Source organism: Lepidochelys kempii, chromosome 2 (assembly GCF_965140265.1).
Source record: "Lepidochelys kempii isolate rLepKem1 chromosome 2, rLepKem1.hap2, whole genome shotgun sequence".
Classification (NCBI taxonomy): domain Eukaryota; kingdom Metazoa; phylum Chordata; order Testudines; family Cheloniidae; genus Lepidochelys; species Lepidochelys kempii.
The window spans coordinates 113,374,702-113,394,816 of record NC_133257.1 but is presented as its reverse complement, the minus strand read 5'-3'; the positions used below and the strand labels follow the sequence as shown (position 1 = coordinate 113,394,816).

The window sequence follows — 20,115 nt, the reverse complement described above, 5'->3', positions numbered from 1 at the left end:
CTAAGGGTGTTAGGTAATGGGGAACATCTTTCTACTGTCCCAAGTTCCAGTCCGTGAAGAGTTAATCCAAACCCAGGCCTGTCACATTGGCGATGAAGATGGGGATATAAAAGCAGAGGGTAAATGGTAGTGGTGGGGTTTACTTTAGGGGGTAGATGTGCTCCCTCCTAGATGCAAGGTCTATGGCAACTGGGACCCACTGTTCTGAGTGCTTTGTTTCAGGTTGGAATCCTTTTGTTTATAAATCAGTAAAAGAAGGACATGAGGAAAAGGATTGCAACTCTGAATGTTGTTCATCTTCCACAGCTGGTGGTTCTGCCTACTAGCTACAGCTCCCATTGGCTTTCAACGGCGATTAGGAGTGAAATCCTGGTTGCACTAGAGTCGGTGGGAGTTTTGCCATTGACATTGGGGCCAGGATTTCACCTTAGGTGCCTAATTTCCTTAGGAGTTTTTGTCTATTGTAGCCCATTGCTCCCCCCTCCCCCCTGCAGGCTTTGGCTATGTGGACTTGTACTGTGCTTGGACTCCTGGGCTATGCCCCAGTGCATCTATTTCCTCCTCCGTGTTTCAGTGGAGAGACCTCTGTAAGGGCTGGGCAGTGCACAAAAGGCTTCCTGACTGGTTCTCTCACACAGCAGAAACATATTTCCACCTCATTTTGGAGTCTTACCTGACCCCACAAAGACCACTGAAGATTTTCTTATCTACCATTAGCATTCTGTTTATATAATGTCCTGTTACAGAAAATATTTTTTTCTGATTCCAGGTAACCTATAGATCCTGTGTATCCTCAATGTTTTTTACAGTAATCTAAAATGGCGTTTTGTATTTGTTTATAACTTGTTCCTTTGGAAGGTCTAAAAAAGAATGTCCATTGTCTTTGTTTTATTTGATTTGGATTATAGATCAGTGTCTATTGTATTAATCCCAACATAGTTTGTTTCATGACATATTGGTCCCTGACCTTCCAGCCTTAGAATAATTTTAACAGCTAAAATGAGTGATTAGAGGCATTCCTAATGTAATTTATACTTAGGGAAAGTTAGATTTAATCTATTTCAGGTTCTCATATGTTTGGCTGGATGGATTGTAAGATACTTTATTTGAAAATTGCAGTTGTGCAACTATATTCATAGCTTCACCCACCCTCCTCTCACTTTGAGCAATGCAGAATAGATAGTGCAGTGATGCTTGTATGGATTTGCATGCAATTGAATACGTCACAAGCATTTAGCTCCATGCACAGTAATAGGAGGAATGGCTTGCATGTGCAATTGTTAGCTTTATTAGGATGAGATGAAGCCGCTCAGGTAACAAAAGAGCCCATACATGATATCCCTTAAGAACCAGTGAGAATTGGAGATGAACCAGGGGGACCAATCTCAGTATTGTACCTGACCTCTAAGAGTGTTACCAGAGGGAAATCAGCCCAGGGCAGGATCTGGTGCACAAAAGGCTTGGAGGAGATGCAATAAGGCAGTGGATCTCAACCTTTCCAGACAACCTTTCAGGAGTCTGATTTGTCTTGGGTTACCCCCAAATTTCACCTCACTTAAAAATTACTTACAAAATCAGACATAAAAATACAAAGATGTCTCGGCACAACATTACTAAAAAATTCTTACTTCTTCCTTTTTACCATATAATTATAAAATAAATCAATTGGAATATAAACATTGTACTTACATTTTGGTGTATAGTATATAGAGCAGCATAAACAAGTCATTGTCTGTATGAAATTTTAGTTTGTACTGACTTGGCTACTGCTTTTTATGTAGCCTGATGTAAAACTAGGCAAATATCTAGACAAGTTGATGTATCCCCCTGGAAGACCTCTGCGTCCCCTCAGGGGTACGCATACCCTTGGTTGAAAGCCGCTGTAATAAGCGAACCCATTTTGAGGTATGGAATGTGCCAGGTTTTCTTTTTATTATTTGTTTCTTGTGGTTAATAAACTGGCCTCGTATGCTTTGAGTCATTTGACCCTGCCTTTCTCTCACACAGACTAAAAATGTTTGCCCCTAGGATTTGCCAGGGCCGAAAGTGGAAAAATTGAAATACTTCAATAAAGGTTGTTTGTCTGCTGTTTTGGGGATGTAATCTGGCTGTACTAGGAATCTTCTAAGAAAGCCTTTTCTCTAAAGATTTCAAGTCTTGATTTTTGTCTACAAAATGGGTTTGAATAAAGCTCAAATTAAACATCCAAACTTTTGCATTAAATTGAACCTCTGGCCTTTCTCATATTCACCCCTTACTTAGTTTTAAGTACACTTACAAGTGCCCCTTTATGCACCATGCTGATGCTATCTTAGATATTTATTGAGCATGAAAATGGCATATGAGGAGAGGAAGTCTTTTCTGTTGTTGCTGTTGTTACTATTTGTATGTCAGGAGTGCCTAGAGGCCCCAGTTGATTTCAGTGCCCCATTGTACTAGGTGCTGTACATACGCATAGTAAGAGACAGTCCTTGCCAAGAAATTCTTATAATCTAAATAGAGAAGTCAGAGAAAGGAAGTGTTACTATCCCTATGTTACAGCTGGGAATGGAGGCACAGAAAAATGAAGTGACTTGCCCAAAACCCCACACACAGCCTGTGGAAAAATCAGTCATTGAACTCTGCTCTTTAGAATCTCAGTCAATGCCTTAAACACAAAACAATCCTTCCTCCCAAGTCTTGTGCTCTCTCTCTCGCTCTCTCTCTAGGCTAACATTTGTAAGATAGTAAAACATTATTACTGTAGATTTTAACAGTTGCAAAATTGCACATTATAGCAGTCAAATAGCACTTATCTGGCATCCCTATAGAAGTCAGCTTCATGCTCCAATGGAATTTTCCAGTTGATATGACACAATCAACATATTGAATGCTGGGGCATCATATTGGAGGAGGGATGGAAGTTGTAGGACTTAACAATTTTTAAAAAACTATAAGTTTTAAACTAATAATAGACCTGATCAAATGGGAATTGAAGGAGCTCAGAACCTGGCAGGCTCAAGGCCAATGTGCTGAATGCCCGTCTTTAGCACACAGCTATCTCTGAGGGGATTTTGTAAAATGAATTTCAGGAATGGAATCCATACAATTTTATATACAAATGGTCTTACTTTTATGCCTATTCCAGTTTGAATAACACTCTTTAAAAAGCCAAGTGACCATCCTTGCACCTGCTTACACCAGATCTGCATCTGACCTTATATTTTTATGTATTGAATATTTAATGTCAAATGTAAACCTCCTGGAATGACACCAACACCTACGAAAATGAGAAAGCAGGGTAAACTATGAATGAATTTCAGAACTTACTGACTAAGAGACCAGACCTAGAATGTCTGTTTAGACAAAACTCCCATGAAACCAGTGGGAGTGCTGCTTAAATTAGGATTTCAGTGTCAGGCCCTGGGAAGCGATTTTGTGTGGGAGGAAAGAGGAAAAGGGAGGAACCTGCAAACAAATAGGGCAGTTAGTGAAGGAACAACTGCAGGAGTTAGTGTTGTGAAATGTCATTTGCTCCGTGTTATAATTAAGGGGAATCTTAAAGAAATGAAGTGAACACTGCAGCACAGAAAAAAAACAACTTAGATTTATAATGCTCCAGATGTTTTGCTCAGAATAAGCTTCACTGACCTGAAATATTAAAGTGTGCCAGAATGCTCACTGGAGCATAGTTAATGCCTCTGGTAGGGTTTGTTTCAGGATGTTTGGTTTCAATTTCAATGTATTTTGCATTGTGAGCACAATGATCTGCAAAGAACATTTAACCTTTAAAGCTATATTGTATTTTAAATCTACATACTGAGTCTTGCGTAGTCATTTTCCTTTTGATTTTTTTTTAAAAAAGTCATTCAAAAATGTGCGTGTCCACTTGTTTCCTGAAATATTGTTCTTGTAGGACTTGTTTTATCAAAAATCATTGTTAGGGCATATGTGTTTAAAGTGTCTTAATGTTTTAAGTGGTAAATCTAGACTATCTTCCTCATGATTAAAAGATGCTATACTGCTTCCCTCAGATGTGATCCAAAGGCAGCCTCAATCACATCCGTTCAATCAACATAAAATGACCCAAACATGGAGCTTTTTTTTTTTTCTTTTGTTATATCTGAAGTGGCACCCTGGACTTCATAATATCATCATGCAGTAGGAAGATGTATACTTGAATTGTGAAGTAATTGAATACTTTCCTTACTTGCAAAGCTGAATTTAAAAATCTATAAATGTAACAACTGTTACCACATCGATGTAGTTACACCAGAGCAATTTCTTGAAGTTAAACCGGGCCCAAGTGTATCTGTTTGTTCCATTCTTTGTCTCAGTTCTCTTCTTGTCCACTTGAGTCGCAACCTTTTGTCCCCTCCTTCCTTCTATCTTTCCCATCCGTACAGTCCCTCCTATTAGCCCTCCCACTTTCCGTTCCCCACTAACCCTAAATACACTCCTTCTCACAGTGTGTGAGTTCTGCCCACGTACACTCCACTCATTGTTCCCAAGATGTAAAAGGGCAAGAAAGATTCTTACTTTGTTCATTTAATCTTAGGCTCCCCATACAAGTATATGCAAACCAGCCTACATATGGAAGGGCAAAGAAACAGACATGACCCACCCACACTGATGTATTTAAAATATTGCCCTAACATCAACTTCATAAATATATAGGTCCAATAGAGCAGTTACAGTAAATCCCCAATAGGAGGTTGTCTTTTAAAAAATTGTGGACCATATTCTCCTCTCCTGCAAGGTACGTTTGGTGCAGGAGAGAGGAGGGGCTGTCAGGGAACTGGCTGCTGCTCCCTAATTCTCAAGCTGCTCCAGCCCCAGTCCTGGCCCTGATGTAAGTTAGAGCAGTCTAAAGGCTGCTCTAACTTACAACAACTGGCTGTGGTCCTGAGAGAACCCTAGCCAGCTGAAAATTGCTATAGGGGAGCTCAACTATGCTACACACCTTTTTACATCCTCTCCCTCCCACACCACTACACCTTTGGTAGAAGTGGAGGGTTGGCTTGGGTGGCCTCTTCTGAAGAGTTACCCAATGAGCAGGTATAATGTTGTCACCTGCTTCCCTTGATGCAGGCAGCATTAAGGTTCTGGCCACTTACGTGCTCCTTCCCTTGGTGGCTGCATCAGGTCTCGCCAGCTAATCTCTGTTCTCCTGCTCCCCAAGGGACCTGGAAGGGAGCAACTGAAATGTGCTGCAGCTGCCCTTTGAAAGAAGCTGCTTAAAGCCAAGTGCTATTTATTGTTTATTATCTAGACTGCATTAGTGCCTAACATGTGCTGGGCACTTTCCAAACACAGAGTACAAACACAGTACAGGAATACACAGAAAGGATGGCCTTGTAATTAAGGAACTCCTGAGAGCTGGTTCAAATTCTAGCTCTGCTAGAGACACCTTGTTTGGCCTTGGGCAAGTCACTTAATCTCGCTCTGCCACCATTTCCCATCGATAAGTGGAGATGATAGTACTTCTTTTCTCTTGGTCTCTCTGTCTTTTCTGTTTAAATTACAAGACTTTCAGGGCAGGGATTGTCTCTCACTGTGTTTCAATAGCACCTAATACAAAGAGGCCCCAAGTACAGTTGCGGCCTCTAGGCATTACTGTGATCCAGATAATTATTGATGATTCTAAGAAGACCTTGCCTCAAAGAGCTTACACTGGAAACAAGACTGAGACCACCAAACTCCCTTCACGTAGGCTGCTGAAATCTATCAGGCAGCATCAGCTTTCAGTCTGGACTGACCTGACCTGTCTTCAGTCTGCAGTTTTAGGGATGAAAGTCTCCCTGTATCCTTACGAGCCCCATCAGCCAACCATCCTCTACCTCTTATTGCTAATGTCAGTAGTGCCTAAACACCAGGCCAACTATTCACAACAGCTGCTTCTTCTTTTCCTGTCCTTGTTCCTATTTAATCACCCTCTTCCTTTCTAGCTCTCCTAGGGTGGACGGGCGAGAGCGGTGGAACCATCTTTTCCCCTCTCACAGGTCTCACTACTTCCATTTTGATGCCTGATTAGCTGAGCTGGCATGAGCTGCCACTAGCCAGTCACTCCCAGATTGGCACTGATGTTCTAAACGGTGACAGCTGGAGATCCCAACTGGCCCCTCCCAGCAGATAACTAGCCCAGTCACTGGCCTGGAGCAGCAGAAGTGGCCCTGTCTGCCTTGCATATACCCCCCACCCTGCCTTACCCTCTCACTCTCCTCCTCAGCCCCTCTAAAGGCTGCCACTGAATTATGTTCCTGTGCTGTTGTCAAGTGGGTGATGCCTCTGCTGAGCATCCTCCACACAGCTGGGTCAAGCCCCATCACCTGTGATTATCACTGTGCCTCAGGCCCTTTGCTGCCTGTTAACCCAGCAGGGAGTGGTGTGGTGGAGGTCCCTTCACAGGGAATGGAGTCAGCCTGGAAGAATTGGCATGATGGACTCCAAGTTGGAGCAGACACAAATAATTTAAATTCAGGCTATCCCTAAGAACCTAGGACTGTTGAGAGGTACGGCTAGGTGGGAGGGGAGCCTTGGTAGTGACCTGAATGCTTAAGCCTTGATTATGGCTCTTAGAAATCAGGACCTGCTGGGAAGAGAGGCAGAGATGTACCTCCGAAGCAGGGAGTGCCCTTGCTATAACTTTGGAAAGTCACTGTTGCAGCCCTCTAGCTTCTTATCAATCCCTAGCAGGACAGGACCATGGCCACACCCCACTCAGACAAGTCTCTTCTCAGGGAGAACTTTACACTTGGGGAACACGGGTATCCACGTTATGGCTGCGTTTCCAGGGAAGAGGCTTCCTGCACCTTTTCCCATTGTAGTGCATTCATGCTATGGAATTAATAATTTGGTTCTTACTGCCTTTAGTTGTTGGCACAGCGTGGTGTCTGAGTTAGATCAAGGTGTTGTTTATTCATAGGCTGCTATACCCATGATGAATAATCAATAATATTACCTTTAGTTTGCCTATGAAGAAAGAACAACAAAAACAGCATCTTCTGCACAAAAGAAGTGTTTACTACAGAGCAAACAACTTGAAGCACTGAAGGCTTATTCTTCCCCGGATGTTTGCACAAAACTCCCATTGAACACAAACAATGAAAGTGGTTCTATATATTGATGCAAAGAAATTTTTTTTTTTCCCCTTGTACTGTGAATTTCATAGCCCTGGTAAATTTTCAGGCCTGATCCTGCAGAGAGATTGAAGGCCCCCTGGCTGTCTTATTGGAAATTGGGAGTGTTCTGCACCTTGCAGGACGCACTAGTATATTGTACGATCAGGTCCATGGGTCCTGAAGTTTGAATGTTTTCAGCTCAGAGGATTATAATGCTAGAGAAGTTTCAGAGTAACAGCCGTGTTAGTCTGTATTCGCAAAAAGAAAAGGAGTACTTGTGCCACCTTAGAGACTAACCAATTTATTTGAGCATGAGCTTTCGTGAGCTACAGCTCACTTCATCGGATGCATTCTGTGGAAACTGCAGAAGACATTATATACACACAGAGACCATGAAACAATACCTCCTCCCACCCCACTGTCCTGCTGGTAATAGCTTATCTAAAGTGAGCATCAAGTTGGGCCATTTCCAACACAAATCCAGGTTTTCTCACCCTCTGCCCCCCCTCCCCCCACACACAAACTCACTCTCCTGGTAATAACCCCTCCAAAGTGACCACTCTCTTCACAATGTGTATGATAATCAAGGTGGGCCATTTCCTGCACAAATCCAGGTTCTCTCACCCACTCACCCCCCTCCAAAAACCACACACACAAACTCACTCTGCTGCTGGTAATAGTTTATCCAAAGTGACCACTCTCCCTACAATGTGCATGATAATCAAGGTGGGCCATTTCCAGCACAAATCCAGGTTTTCTCACCCCCCCCATCCCCATACACACACAAACTCACTCTCCTGCTGGTAATAGCTCATCCAAAGTGACCACTCTCCCTACAATGTACATGGTAATCAAGGTGGGCCATTTCCAGCACAAATCCAGGCTTTCTCCCCCCCCCCCCCCCCCGAAACACACACACACACACAAACTCACTCTCCTGCTGGCAATAGCTCATCCAAACTGACCACTCTCCAAGTTTAAATCCAAGTTTAACCAGAACGTCGGGGGGGGGGGTTAGGAAAAAACAAGGGGAAATAGGCTACCTTGCATAATGACTTAGCCACTCCCAGTCTCTATTTAAGCCTAAATTAATAGTATCCAATTTGCAAATGAATTCCAATTCAGCAGTTTCTCGCTGGAGTCTGGATTTGAAGTTTTTTTTGTTTTAAGATAGCGACCTTCATGTCTGTGATTGCGTGACCAGAGAGATTGAAGTGTTCTCCGACTGGTTTATGAATGTTATAATTCTTGACATCTGATTTGTGTCCATTTATTTTTTTACGTAGAGACTGTCCAGTTTGACCAATGTAAATGGCAGAGGGGCATTGCTGGCACATGATGGCATATATCACATTGGTGGATGTGCAGGTGAACGAGCCTCTGATAGTGTGGCTGATGTTATTAGGCCCTGTGATGGTGTCCCCTGAATAGATATGTGGGCACAGTTGGCAACGGGCTTTGTTGCAAGGATAGGTTCCTGGGTTAGTGGTTCTGTTGTGTGGTATGTGGTTGTTGGTGAGTATTTGCTTCAGGTTGCGGGGCTGTCTGTAGGCAAGGACTGGCCTGTCTCCCAAGATTTGTGAGAGTGTTGGGTCATCCTTCAGGATAGGTTGTAGATCCTTAATAATGCGTTGGAGGGGTTTTAGTTGGGGGCTGAAGGTGACGGCTAGTGGCGTTCTGTTATTTTCTTTGTTAGGCCTGTCCTGTAGTAGGTGACTTCTGGGAACTCTTCTGGCTCTATCAATCTTGAAAGAAAACATCATTAGGACAAACAGTCTATCCCTATGTTTATGTACAGAGAATTGCACAGTACTGCCCTGATCTCAGCGGGGGCCTCTTGGCATTATGGTAATACAAGCAGAGATTAATTAAAAAAAAAAGCAGTGTGTGCTGCCAGGATTTTTCTGCACTCCCACTGCTCTGGTTGAAAATTGTATGTTTTACTGAGGACTCTCTTCTGAAAGCTTATGTCCCAGCTTCTTCTGCTTTTTGAACTTTCAGTGAAATGTTTAACTTCTGGTTATGGTATTACCGCAGTCTGTAGTTGCACAAAAACTGTGATCTCACAAATGGAGTATTATAATTTCACTGCAGTGTCATACAGGTGGAGCAACTGGGCTTGTGAGGGAGGAAATTCCTAACTGAAACCTCAAGAGATATGATAATTAACAAATAGTAAGAGCAGCTGTTGTTCTACTCTCCCTCGCTAAGATCATTATTAATAATTACCACATACTACATGTGAGGATTGCAAAGAGCTTTAAAACATAAGGTTTTAAATTCTTTAAAATATGCATGAGAAAGTTGACACTATTTAGGTATGCTCAGGGCCGGTGTCACCACTAGGCGAACTAGGTGGCTGCCTAGGGCGCCAAGATTTGGGGGAGCCAAAAAGCAGTGCCCCCCAAATTTTTTTTTCACTATTGCTGAAAAACAAATGAATAAAGAAAAGAGAAACGTTGTTGAACTTGCATTTTAACTTGTCATTCTCTCGTACATTACAGCTATAGCCTACGCCAGCATTGCGTTGCGGGCCTACAAGCGTACTGCTTCACTACAGTACAAAGTGGCAATGACGTCATTTCTCGTTGTGCGCAGCCCTCACCCGTTCTGACAGGCTGTTTATCATGCTAAGTTTACTAGTTTTCGGAGGTTGTCAACTGAGGCTAACTATTTTGTTGAGTTGTTTCAGATCTAAGACTCTGGCAATTGCTGCTGCATCATTTCGCTAATACTTTGTGTCAATTGTGTGTGTATATTAAGTATTTGAGTGTATATGTTTATCATGTGCGAATATGCGTGTGTATGTTGTTGAAATTTGTCATACTGATATTGTCTGTTGTTGTATAACGGAGTATCCGCCATTCTAATTTTATAAATTTTATTAATAACAATAATTGAATATTCTAAAGGTAGAATAAAATGTAGTAGATTTTGATATGAAAGAAGGAAGGAAGGAAGTATACGTAACTAAAAAGGGTGTATTTCCAATTACAATCAACATTGCTTAATTTTAAGGAAAAGTTATCTTGATCTCTTAATCAATGTTATGTCAAACAGTTGATGCAGTATTCATTTTTTGAAAGTTTTTATAATAAGCGATGCTCCGGGGGGATGGGGAGGGGGACACAAGGTGGAAGCTTCACCTAGGGCGCAAAATATCCTTGCACCGGCCCTGGGTGTGGTTGCTATGGTTTTAAAATTTCCTTCCTGTATGAAAAGACCCTCTTTAAAAACACAACTCTCTCAAACACAACTCTGGATCTCTAGACTTTATAATTATCCAAGGGACAGATGTTAAAATGCTTAGCAAATTTTATTTTAAAATACATACCAGTATTTCAGCAGGAACTGATTATGCAGCTATTTCTTTAGACCAGCTTACTCTAGCTTCTTTTGTTGATTGCTATTCAGGGCTTTAAAAAGGCAAACAATACTTGCTATTTCTTTTGTCAGTGAGCTCGATTGATGGCATGTGTATTGTCTGTTGGTATTATTGAGACTAGTCTAGCTTTGCTAAACTCTGGGACAGTAAGGGAATGATGACACGGGGCTGACGCACAGTGAGACTTTTCATATATGGTTTGTGCACCGTGCCAATCCACAGTGAAAGCCGCTAAGGAGCGGAGAGTCTGACACTGAAAAATGATTAGACTGCAATGAGAAAAGGGGGATGGGCAGAGGAGAGGAAGAATCCTTTTCGTTTTTTCTTGGAGAACATGAAAGGCTCCTCATGCAGATTTCCGTGCTGTTCAGAGGAGCCTGTGTCTCTTGCAGAAGGAAAGAAAGATCCAGAAAGACATTAATTGTATGGTCAAAAGCTGCTTGTTTAATTTCAGTGTTTTTCAATAACTAAACTGGAGTGGCGTGCTGTCCTAGGAACTTTTGTCCTTTTTTTCTTTTTTAATTGAGAATTTTAGTTATTAAAGTGAGAGATTGACAGGGTGTGCCTCCCTGGGCATAAAGTGGGCAGATTCTGTGAATGCTTCCTCTGCAACTCCTCCAATGTACCTTAGTCTTTATCTCTAGCTGCCCTGAATCCCATATTGTCCATGCCAAATTGCAAAGTGCTCTTTAGTTATGGGGAACCTCTGAAGTTTGGGAGGATCAGTCAATTTAATTAAACCCTGGATATTTTGAACATATATTCACAACTTTCCTGGTGCTAGGAAGATTTTCCTTCTTCTTCTTCTTCTTCCCTTTCTCTCTTGTTCCTCCCTATCTGATACCTCTTCCTTGCACCTCAAATTCCCTCTTTCTGGCCCCAGTATCTTCGCTTCTTCTTGCCCTCCCAAACTTTTATCTCTGTCTCTCTCTTCCAACAGATCCCCTTCCTTGAGTGCTCTTTCATCATGGTTCGTTCAAGCCTTGCACTCTCACTGACTGGATGATTTCTTTTCAAGTCCATGTTTTATGACATCCTCAGGTCCAAGGTTCCTCAAAATGCATCATCCAGCCTGGAGACTGGAAAGGTCCTAAAACACACTGGTTATGGCAGAGATTGCTAGACAACCTTTGACCAAAGAAGTATTTCAGCAAAGGCAGGGGATAGAGGCCAATTAGAAAGCAGGAGAAAGAATGTATTCCAGTACTACATGAGATAGATCAACTCTATCAGGTTATGCTCTGAAACAGGAGAGATGAACAGATACGCTGTATTTTTCATGATTAGAAAAAAACAACTATGAATGAATTTTAAAGAGAGAGAATTTTATGACCATTATTAACATTTGCAATGCCTACTCTTGTTATAGGAAATTCACAGCAGGGAATTCTTTCTAACTTCTGTTTTTCATGCTTAGCCTAAACCCATATTGACAGCGAAAATATGTGACTGTGTAAACCTGAGCCAGCTCAAATGACTTTGTTCTAGGGTAACTCCAGAAAACTTACTTTTCTAAATTCCCAACTGCTTGTCTTGAAAGAACCATCTAAGGGAATGTGTTTAATGCACTATAATATTCCTGATTTTCAGGTAAAATGTTTTAAACTACTACCAATTAACTTCATATGAGCCACTTATAAAAACAAAAAATCTAGTCAATCCCATTACATTTAATATTATAACTTGTTCACTATGGCCTTGTGATCTCGCTAGCCAGTGGAGAACTTTTCAGATAATAGCTATTCATGAATTTGCTTTGTATTAATTCTTTTTTTATTCTGGTTAACAGGCATGAATCTTATTCTTGTTTACTTTAGATGTATGACTTTATCAGAGATTTCAGCAGGGTGATCCTCCTGTACTTTGTCTGGAAAAGTGGCAGTAAACCTGTGGATTATCAACAGGGGATTATTAGAATGTATATATTTTTTCAGGCAACCATGTTAGCTGATATTGCCAGAAATAAATTTGATTAGCCATGTAGACAGAGTTGTGAGGTCAAATTCTGCTTTGAGCTACCATGTGCAATCTGACTGTCTTCAGTAGAATTGTACTGATGTGAGTGAAAGCAGAATTTTGGCCTATTTTCTTCAATTTTCTCCCAAAGGAGCTGGTGAAAGATCTTTTTAAAAATAGGCCAGGCAAAACAGTAGACAACGTACAGAGCAATTGTGCATCGTAAGGGAGTGGAAATGGATAGCCTGATGGGTCTTTCCATCTATAATTTATATGGCTAAAATTTTTAAAAATGACTAGTGGTTTTGGGTGTCTCCATTTTACATGTCCAGTTTGAGACTTCTTAAAGAGGGCTGACTTTCAGAAAGTGCTGAGTGCCCTCCCTTCTGAATATCTGCCCCTACAAGGGGCTCAAGCTGAGCACCCAAAAAAGTGAGGCAGCAGAAATCACTAGTTACTTTTGAAAACTTTGGCCTATATTTCTGTAAATTCCCTCTTAAAGCATGTGAAAATCCTGAAAGAATAATGTTGTGATACCATGGAGTTATCTTAAAGAATGATAATCGAGATGTACCACAAACTTATCTTAATATTTGGTTACCCTGCCTACTATAGCTGCTGATGGAAGTTTGTTATGGTTATTTATTTATTTATATATATATATATATATATATATATATATATTTACATAGGTTATTTATATAGGTAATGTGGTTTTCGCCCTTGATTTTGACATTTTATATGGGAGTCAGTAGCCACTGGCAGGTGGGTGATGAGCAGTGAGTGGATGAGTGAATGAGAAGGTAAACACCTGTACAAATTTTACTGGGAATCTCAGGAGAAGAACACATAACGCTTGCCTTCAAAGGAGGCTATTAGAAAGCAACAACTGCAGGAAAAAATGAACCAAAGCTATGGACTTGCCCTGATTACTTCAATGGAGCTATGCTGATTTATATCTGGCGCCTTGTATAAGGTCACCCAAAATGAAGACTAGGTTCATACAGGTAGTTTGCAAGCCTTAATGAATCTTCAGACAGGTTTGCTCTGAATTTTTGAGTTTGTAACAACACTGGAAACCTGCCAAGTTTCACATCATTTCAGGTTGCATTGCAGTGGTTGCACATTGCTCTGGTAATTATGACTATTCTTTGGTTTTCCCTATATTTACTATGTCATCCTAAAACATATCCTTGAACACATTCAAATTAATATGTATGAAATGAAACAATTGCAATAAGTAACTCTGAAATTCTCCCAGCAGCTCAGACTTGTGCCTTGTTTGCAATACCTGTTGGTCATACGTAGTTTTACTCGCTCCTATTTTTTTGCTGACTCGAATATCCATTTCTTGGCAGTAGGGAAGGGAAAAAACCTAAAAATGAAGCAGTCCTGCATGCGTCCCTCACACAGTTTGCTGAGTACTTGGCCTCATGTCTACCATATGTTCAGGCTGTTCACCTGGTCTCTATCCCTTCCTCCTTTGTGGCTAGAAGCACTTCAAACGTGAATAAGGCAGTCTTTCCCCTGAGGGTTTGCTGCACATACGCTCATGGAAACACTTCCTCCTTACCTCACAGGTCTTGTCTGAGTATTCTGTAGAAGAGTATAACCTTGCAAAGAATTATAATTCCAAATAGGTACCTGACTGTGTTCCTACACTTTTCCTGGTCTTTTAGCAGCAGACTCTCCCTCTGGTGGGCGGGAAGCAGGAGGTGGGGAGCTAACTTTATTTATTTATGAGAAGAGGGAAGAGTGTTTTTTGAAAAAGCTCTATTATGTATCACACTTTGCATTCATTCCACTTCAGGCAGTACATAACTGGCTGGGAAGCTGACAAGTGTTTGTGCGTCTAGAAATTGCCACTGCCTTTACATTTTTGTGGTGTTGGTGCCTTTACAACAGCAGGGTTTATACATTGTTAAACTGACTACAGAGTTGATTCTGATCTCTCGTCAGCATAAGAGTGGTGTAATTGCATTGACTTCATTGGTGTTACTCCTGACTAACTCTGGTCTCGCAGAGATCTGAATCAGGTCCAAAGACTTAGGGGGAAATCCTGGCCCCACTAAAGTCCATGGGAATTTTTCTATTGATTTCAATAGGGCCAGAATTTCACCTTTAATATTTTCTGCTCAAAACACCACCTGGCTCTAATATTAGTTCTCCCCTCTTATGCCCCCACCTCCATATTGGTTCGTCATGTGTGTTCGCTTAGTCTGTGTCTACACTACAAGCTGAGGCGTGATGCACTGTAATCATGGTAGCGCCAGTCGTGGCAGCGGAGGCCTGTCTGAGCTGTGCCAAGTACAAACCTACCTGACATTGGTAGGCATGTACTTGGCATGACTCAGCCATGCATCTGCTGCCACTGTCCTCGCTGCTGCAGCTACGCTGTTATTTATACTCATGCTAACTTGATGAGAACTAGCACAAGCATGTGTACAAAAAGTAGGGGAATCGTACCCCTACCTCGTAATGTAGACATAGCCTTATAACCACGTCCAACTTTCATTCACCTATTACGGGTGTGGGTTTGGCATTGTGTGTGTTACTCATCATTCAAACGGTAGCTCAGCAGTCTTTCCCCTGCTCTTGTGGATGATGGATAGGATGATACACACATCTTTTTTTCCCATACGTCTATTTTACCACCAGCAGTTAGTCACAGTGCAGCGAACAGGTGTTCCCAAGCTGTCCTCCGTGTGGGTAACTTTTCCAGTTAGTCTTTATGCACCATATGGTGTTGTGTCAAAATAGAGCAGGCCTTCTCCTAAATGAAGGAATGACTGTGTAACAACACAGTATGCACCTGGGACCTCGTGGGCCCAGCAAGAAGAACAAGAAGTTCCACATAGCTGTTAATCAGTGTTTAAAAACACAGGGGAAACCAAGAAAGGGCACTTCCATTCCCTTCTCCTTGTGTGTTTCTGTAACATTTGTGATCGCCTGACTCTTGGGCTCTGTGCAGAGCAGCTGTGATTGTTGTGGAAAGATATGGGTGTGGCTGCAGAAACCAAAGGTCGCCCTCCATTTCAGGAGGTGGGGTTCTGTACTGCAGAGAGTCGCAGGCTGTGGTCTGCACCAGGCTCTGGTTGCTCTAATGGGCTGGAGTTTATGTAATGTTTAAAATTTAAAAAAATAAGTGTTAAACACAAACACTCCATATCTAAAAAACCCGTTGGTGGTTATTTGTATTGCAGTAGTGCTTAGGAGCCCCAGTCATGGACCCAGATCCCATTGTGCTAGGCACTGAAAACACAGAGACTGAAAGCCCCATAGCTTTACCGTAAGATAGCTGCTGGCAAGGAACTCTCAATGAGGGATCCTTTGCTCTGGAACTTACTTACTTTCTCTGCAACTTCCTGGTGCCCTAAAAGGGTCATCTGGTTTTTTAGGCTTTTCCCAGGTGATAAGTAGAGGGTGCTGTTGAATGGGATGTTATATTGATGGTTGATCAGTTTTTTGCTGTCATCAGGCTAGTTATATACAATATATTTTCTCCTTAATTTAGAGATTGTTGATTTAGATATGTAAATAGTACAATAAAATACATAAATATAGTCTACCCTGTAGTACCCGATAGCACATGTATCTAGTTAGTCATTGCACACAGCCCTGCAGTATTTATTTGATTTTATGCTTACATTTACTCGCCTGTGCTGTTTGTGATGGAATAAATGCCCATAAGAGACACCACCAGACCAGATTCTGGTTCAGCTTGGCACTTTCTTGTCATCACCATCCCTAATAATGTTTTTTGCACTGGGGTGGGGGGAAGGGAAGCATTGAAATGAATGCCAACTGTAAAAACCTAGAAGTCAATTTCCTTCTCCTCCTGATGCCATGACAAGGTTTAGTAGAGCTGCAGCAATAGTACACTGTTCGTGAGCTTTCTCTGAAATAGTCTGATGGAGAAAGCGCTACAGGCTGTCTATTATTTGTAACTAGAGCAGGTCAAAATGTATTGGAAAAAAATCTGCTGAAATTTCAAAGTGCATCAAAAAATGGGAGAAAAGTTTTTTTGATTAAATGTTACAGGGGGTTTTCCTCATTTTAACACCTGTGCTAGTTCTAACTATATCTTATATTCTTGTCCTGCCCCTAATGGCAGTATGGGACAATGTTTATGTATACTGTGCCCATTGATAACTAGCTGCACTACAGTATGCAGTTCATAGTAGAAAGGGAAGAGGAAACAAAAAGGGAAAAGTTAGACAATATTTGCCAAACACAAAGAGATTCCAAATATAGATCAGCAGGTAGCTATTAAAACAAATAGGCCAAGTGAACAAAATAAATACTTATTCAGTAAATAAGGCTAAAGAGCTGTGCAAAACAAGGATTTAATGTAATGTTGCAGGATCACAAACATTTCAGCTTGCAACCACTGAAATGGCCTCAGCCTATGATCTAAAATCTATGGGGATACTTAACCCCAGTATACATCATTTATGCTGATCTATTGCTGCAAAGAGGACCTTGTGGGAAGCTTTTTTACAATCCCAACACCTGCTCCTCTGCATAAAGAGCAGGAGAAGGCATGGCTGAAGTGTACGGTGCTCCAGATGATTTCAAGCCTCTGGGCTGCTCTGAGTTGTAGCAGGTGCTTACCCAGCCCCATGGGATTGGAGAAGGTAGGCAGAAAACCCTCTTTTAACCACTCTCCAGTTGAACTGAGTACTGGTCTGGGGCACCTGAAAATCTGAGCCTGGATATTTTTAGCTGACTGGTTCTATTGCTTCTCTCTGCCTTTACAGGGATAATTTGAAAACAACTAAACAGTATCATAAAGAGGAAGTTCCCAGCTAGGTAATCTTGAGATATGAGGAAATGCGTTCCAGGGGAAAGGTGGGCTGGAGCTCAACGTTTGGATCTGAATGTGAATCTTGATCTGAGCTGTCATCAGGGTTCATGATATTCAGATCTGGGTTTCTGGTTTGGAGCATTCTTTATTCCAAATTGGTGGTGAAGGTGATATTTGTATTATAGCCGGCCTAGGGCTACAACTGAGATTCTGAACCCATTGTTCTAGACAGAGAGATCATAAAAGACCGTTCCTGTCCTGAGGCGTTTACAGCCTACACAGGCAAAGAGTGGAAGGGAAACGGAAACACAGAGAGGTGAAATGACTTGCCCAAGGTAACCTAGAAAGTCAGTTGCAGAGGTTGGAGTAGAACACAAGTTTGCTGACGCCCAGTCCAAAAGATCATTCTGTCTCGGTCATTTTTTAGGTGCCACAATGTAGTAAGGAGTACTTGGGTTTGCAAACATTACTGAGGCAGTGAACAGAAAGGGTTGTTATGGCTTTTTTGGCTTTTGTTAAAATCAAGACGAAGCAAGTTATTTCCTGCAGGAATACTGCAGTATGTTCATCTTCCATTATTTGTGCTAGAAATGATTAGCAGCGGCAGCTTCTACCGTAATTACACAGATCATAATTAAAACATATTTTTGTCTTACGAGCTGTGGCAAATTCAGACTTTCTATAAGGCAGCTCTTGGGAATGAAAGCAGTTTGCATGCTCTAGTGAAGTGCATGTTACAAAAGACGTATTTGCAGATGGGTTCAGGACATGTTTGTCTCCTGCAGGTGCTATGTACTTTGGATGCAATGTGCCAGACTTTCTCATGGGTAATTTGGGTTCAGATCTGAATGGAATCCGTGTTGCCCATTGGGCAAGCTTGTTAGCGTATGTGCTTCCAAAAACGCAGCAGAATAGCCAGGGCTCCAGTGTCCAGTGGGGAAGGCCTGCAAATGCACGCTATAGGGCAGCACCTGTGGTAGCACCCTCCACAGCAGTGCGGAGGGTCATGGAGTTATGATGATGGGTAAACCAACAGAGGGGTGTAGGCATGACCATGGGTGTAACTAAATAGATATACTAGTCAGCATCCAAGGCTGCACTTGCTACCCACCCCTCCTACTACCCGTCTGTTTATATGGCCCCTATCTCTGCATTTTTTTTCTGAACACTTCTTAGACGTCCATTCATTTTTTTTTCTCATGACACTTGTGTGAACTAGAGAAATATTCTCATCCCCATTCTATAGACAGAGAACTGAGAGACAGAGCGATCTTAAGTGACTTATCTGAGGTCACACAAGAAGCCTGTGGTAGATTCAGGAATTGAGCTACATTCTTCTGAGTCCTAGCCCAGTGCCTTACCCACAAAACCATTTGCCCCCATCTAGCAGCAGCTATACTAGTAGTCTGCTCCTTCAGTCTCCCTCAGTGATCTACTGTGCAAGGCCTGTTTACTCAAGCCTTGTGCAGCACTCCAGGATTGGTCAGCAGGGAGCAGATATCAGCCTATATTGGTCAGCAGGGAGCAGAAGTTAGACCCAAACCAGAGGGCTAGATCTGAAACCCCCTACGCTTTGGGAAAGCTCACATCTGGAGTTACTTTGCCTCTCTTGACCTACTTCTCCATTGTGGCAATGTAAAACTCCAACTGTGGGCAGCCCTGAACTTTGGGAAGTTCATGACGTAGCTTGTAGCTACCCCTAATGTTTGCAGAACTACTTTTTGACTCATAACCGTGTTTAACCCAATATGAGGAGTTAGCAAGATGGTGGTAGAGGAAATCCTCAGGCCCTGAGCTCCTGTTTTGGCCAATGAATGAAGACGCAACTAATTTTCAGCTGTTTTCTTTGGAATTTTTAATTTAACGTACATTTTTGCTGAGTGATTGAAACTCGGTTAAAGAGGGTACTTTTTAAAATGCATTCACCCTTATAAATGGGATGCACATATATTATCACATCTATCTGTTTGCTTGCTATTGAGACTCTAATCCTGCATTTCTTGTGCCCCCAAAACTCCCACTAAAGTCAATGGGGAATTTTGGATGAGCAACCAATGCAGGATCAAGCCCTGTGTGATGCTAGTGAAGTAGCTAACCTGAAGTGACTGACTCCATTTGACACAAACACACCCGCAGGGTGATGTATAGGCTGTGTTGCATGGCTGAGTAAATGGCATTTTTCTACTGAGAGCCTTTTTCAGCCCATGTTACAGTAGTGGGCTCTAACAGTATCTAATCTGACTGTGAACCATGCCAAGAAAAATGAAGCATTGCAATTTTTGCCATAAAAGACCTCTCAAGGTTCAGTTCCCAGTGCTGCCAGGGGAGAAGTGACACCTGCGTCAGAACGATGCATGGTAAGCAGGGCAGAAGTTCATCACGTGTATTTTTATTTATTCATTTATTTTGAAAAATCATGAAGAGGGACAGAAAATATTAATTTAAAAACATCAGGCAAAATCCTGAAGTCTGCCTCAGTTTTCCTCCTTGGTCAGGCAAAACTCCCCTTGGTTTCAATGATGGTTGTGGGTAAGAATGGAATGAAAACCTGATAGGGGTTAGGGTCAGTCTCGTTAAGCCTATGGAGTGTATTAAAATGTCGTGTGACAATGGCAAAGAATTGCAGAGTGAGTCACTTTCTTCTATCACTGAACAGGGAACTTAATAAAAATAAAGGTACCAGCACTATCCCGAAAATTACTCTCTGTCTCCGCTACATTGTAGAGCTTCAACCTGGAACCCACCCAACCTCTTTCCAGCTACAGATTTTAAGGAACAGCGCTCCCTCTCCATGAGTTTTTTTTTTTTCTCATCTCTCCCCTCCCCTGTTCTCCTATACTTCTTTCCCCAGGCACTGCAGGATCAAA

The 20,115-nt window shown here is 41.9% G+C and overlaps 1 protein-coding gene across 6 annotated transcripts in view; it reads left to right on the top strand.

Annotated features, from left to right (window-relative positions):
* PHACTR1 (phosphatase and actin regulator 1) overlaps window positions 1-20,115 on the top strand; it is a 459,498-nt gene that overhangs the window by 202,256 nt on the left and 237,127 nt on the right. The window lies entirely within an intron of this gene.